Source organism: Glycine soja, chromosome 12 (assembly GCF_004193775.1).
Source record: "Glycine soja cultivar W05 chromosome 12, ASM419377v2, whole genome shotgun sequence".
In the NCBI taxonomy this organism is placed as follows: domain Eukaryota; kingdom Viridiplantae; phylum Streptophyta; class Magnoliopsida; order Fabales; family Fabaceae; genus Glycine; species Glycine soja.
Genome location: NC_041013.1, coordinates 17465291 through 17469770, shown reverse-complemented (window position 1 = coordinate 17469770; position 4480 = coordinate 17465291). Strand labels below are relative to the sequence as shown.

Here is a 4480-nt window from a genome sequence, read left to right as displayed (position 1 = left end):
AACTGAACAACACTGTCAAATTAGTATCACGTGAGTGAATAATTAAGTTTTTCAAAAGAAACCAACTTGATACAACAAGAACTTGATACAAATTAATGTAGCACTCTTTTTAATCTCCCAACTCAATATGTTCTGTAAAATTATCAAAAGTGAAAATTATCTTCACACATTGATTTTGTTTTTTAAGTGTCCTAGAGAGTAGAGATAAAACGAATATATTAAGCTTATATTGTATCTACATGAATAAAAGAGGTAATGTTCATTTCAACAATCTTTACACCTAAAAAATAATTAATTGATGACTAACTATCTGCTTCTACATATCCTTGATGCAAACCAAACATTCCGTAATTAATAGAAGTCTTGTTTTCCTATGCCTTATTATAGGTAGTTGTTGGGCGTTTTCAACTATTGTAGTTGTTCAAGTTATTAACCAAATCAAGACACATAAGCTAGTGCCCTTGTTTGAGCAAGAACTTGTAGATTGTGACACTACACAAAATCAAGGACGCAATGGTGGGTTAATGGAATCTGCGTTCGAGTTTATCTAGCAATATGGTATAACTACAGCAAGCAATTACCCTTATGAAGCAAAAGATGGAACTTGTGATGCATCAATGGTGCACACTGATCTTTAACTATTGTGCTTAATATATTAATCAAAATTAGTTTATTGGTTAGGAATTTTAAGATGGAAAAAAACCACTCCATATTGCAGGTGAATGAACCTGCAGTGTCAATTGATGGCCATGAGAATGTCCCCGTGAACAATGAGGCCGCATTGCTCAAAGCTGTTGCCCATCAACCTGTATCGATAGCCAGTGAAGAATTCACTTCCAATTCTATTCAGAGGTGAATTTTTAATTTTAATCTACTCTTCACAAGATTTTTAATTTTAATATCCTACTGCTTTAAATTAATACCCGATAGTTTTATCGCTCTTAATAATCTTATCCGGTTAGAATAGAATTGTCTCATGGAGAAGATCATAAAACTGTAATCACCACCAAACTTTTTTTGTGAATGGTTTTTTAAAATCAAAGTGTAATCACCAGCAAACATTAATTATTCTTAATTATCTAGCTTTCTAAACAAAATGGTTTGTGAGTGATCTGAACTTAGTTTCCAAATAATTAATTACAGGGAGTATTTACGGGAAACTGTGGCACTGCTCTGGATCATGCGGTAGCAATTGTGGGCTATGGAACAACTCAAGATGAAACCAAATATTGGATAGTGAAGAACTCATGGGGATCCGAATGGGGAGAAAAGGGTTACATTAGAATGAAAAGGAGCATATCTGTCAACAAAGGTCTTTGTGGCATAGCAATTGAAGCTTCGTATCCAATCAAAAAGTCCTCTAGCAAACCAAGGGAACATTCATCATATCCTAAAGACGAGCTTTAAATATTTCACATGAAAATTAGCATTGGACATGTACCCGCATAAAGAAAAAACAAATAAGAAAAAACCTTAAGGTCAATTTTACGGGTTTGACTTTGGGTCATAAACCTAGTTTTTATTTCGCAAAAGATTTCGAGTTTTTGGGATTTGCTTAATATATATGGGTTTCAGGTGGAGAATAGGGGATGGTGAGGGTATTAATATGTGGCAGCAACCTAGGGTTAGAAGTGAGAATAACACATGATTAAACAATGAAGCCTTGACCTTGTGATCCCTCAAAGACATCAAATTCAAATGGCACTAAGGAAGTTGCCGGAGTAAAATGCATGCACACTTACCTGGCTGACGATGGCTGGAGAAAACACCGAGGACTCATAGGAACAAGATGGCAAACTGGAGCAGCAGTTGTCTGAGGACATGAACTACGACAATTGCAACGTCAAGCACCAGCTTTGAACACAGTGTGTTTGACTAACCGTGAGAAAGGCACTAGATTTAGGGTAACTTAAACAAAGACGGTCCTTCAACCAAATCTATCTTTGTTTAAGTTTGTCATAATTACAAAAATGCTACGAACTAGCATTCTAAGACGGTTCTATAAAACCATCTTAGAATGCGTGACATAAAAGCAAAATACATTGTCCTTAATTACAAAAATGTCACCATGTCACATTCTAAGATGGTTATTAATAACCGTCTTAGAATATGCGTCGTAGAATCAACATTTTCCAGTAGTGCTTATTCATAATGTCATGTTCATCAAAATTCCATCACTTTTTCTCACCATTAGCGATACATATTGGAAACCTTTAAATTGAAAACAAAAATTGAATAGATGGATTTTTCACCATTATTTTCTCTAATGATTAGTACTTAAAAATTAGGCATAGCATGTGAGAAAAAAAGAGTGTGTGGTTTACTAGATCATGCTAGCATTCTGGCAGTTTCCACCTCTCATACTTGTGATGATAAGATGGCAGCTGGTCAAGAAACATATTACATCAGAATACCATATCATTGAAGTTAATTTCAATGAGCTATACAATTTTTCATGTTTATCTAGTTTTGTTTTATTTATTTATTTATTTATGTATTTGTGCACATAGAAAAATATTGCTTTAAAGGAAAATGGTTTTAATAAATTGAAACAAATGACGCATACAAATAGTGATGGATCTTGATCAAATTGACGATAAATTATATACTCAAAATTATTCAATGTGTTATGTTATACATGAAAAATTACTTATACCTATTTTATTTATTTTTGTTTTTTTGTTGCCTCCACCACCACGTACAAACATGGTTTGCTAACAATTTTAGTTTATATGAAACATAGGAGTGTCTGCAAAATACATTACATTAATATTGAACAAAAGTCATTCAATCCAATATGATGTGTCATTATTTTCTCCTATTTCTTAACCCTTTTTGTCACCATTTTAATTACTGATTAGTTTTAATTGTCAAATTAATTATGCAGTTTTATCATTTGGGCCTAATTGACTAATTTTGTGTTTTTAATTTAATTTCAGTAGAATTATAAGCAATTGGGCTTGAATCCGGAATTAGGCTTGGACTTAAAACATATTTGTAAGCTTTAGGGCTGAGGACCTATATAACAGCACCAAAGTTTTAGTTTGAGAGAGATTTTTTAGAGAGGAGAATAATTTTAGGGTTTTGCAATTTCAGTTTTTACTGTTCACGCACATTGTTCGCGTAGCAATAAAATTCATTTTCTGCAATTTTGTTTTCTGCTTCAATCTGCAATTTCATTTTCTACTTCCAATTGCAATTTCGTTTTCTGCTGATTAATGGAAGGCTAGGTCTCCAGCATTGTTTTCTCTTGAGGATCAAGCACAACTCTCTTTGAGGTTTTGTTATTACTATTGAATTCTGATCAGTTTTTCCTCTTCACCAATTGTTCTGTATTTGTTGCTATTAATCCATGCATGCTTAGTGCTTGATTAATTGTCTATGCGCATAATTTACGTTCAGGCTTAATGATCAGTTTCATTCATGATCAATTGGTGTTTGTGTTGCTTAATCACCTAATGACAGCCTTATGTTAATTTTCGCTTAGTAATTTAATTTAGGGATGGATTAAGTGGTTGAACTGATTAAGAATAAATTCTCATAAGCTAGGATAAGAGACTTGCTTGTGAATCAAGGGGAAACAACATGTTCTAATTATGTTATTTTCTAATTAAAATTTGCTTGTCGTTTAAATTACAAAAACAAATAACCCCCCCCCCCAATTCGTTACTGTTTTATTACTATCTGTTATGAACGTTTGGTTGACCATTGCTCATTGGGAGATGACCTAGGATCACTTCCTAGATACCGCATTTTTAATGTTTATTTGATTCGTGTACGACCTCGATCACAATCCTATTAATTTGTTATTTTAACATGCAAACACTTCATTTTTAAATTGGATTTTTGTAGGTCATGTTTTATTATGGCACTTGACATTTTTTTTATATAAACATGGACATGTCTCCAACATAAAGCACTTGAAAAAAAATATTAATGACAACCAAATAAGTAATACTCTGAATTACTCCTTAAAATTAGTAATATCGTGAATTTAATTTTTGAAACTAAAACATGTTATTTAATTTTCTAAAATTACTACCAAGCATTGACTATTCTAGGGATGAAAAAATCTTGCCACTCTGTAAGTTACAGGAGGCTGAACCAGGTAATTAGAAAAGATCATTTTCCCCTGCCATTCATTGATCAAATGCTTGAGCGCTTGGCAGGTAAGTCTCATTACTATTTTCTTGATGGTTTTTCTAGTTATTTACAAATTCATATTGCTCTTGAGGATCAAGAAAAGATCACATTCACCTGTCCCTTTGACATTTTTGCCTATAGGAGGATGCCATTTGGCCTATGCAACGCCCCTGGTACCTTCCAACGGTGTATGCTTAGCATTTTCAGTGATTTTTTAGAGTTGCATAGAGGTTTTTATGGATGATTTTACTGTTTATGGATCCTCTTTTGATGCATGTTTGGATAGTCTAGATAGAGTTCTTAATAGATGCATTGAAACTAACCTTGTTCTGAATTT

General features: G+C 33.1%; 1 pseudogene; it reads left to right on the top strand.

The window, feature by feature from the left end:
- The first annotated feature begins 524 nt into the window (after positions 1-524).
- Positions 525-1407, top strand: LOC114378835 (annotated as a pseudogene).
- The last annotated feature ends 3073 nt before the right edge of the window (positions 1408-4480 follow it).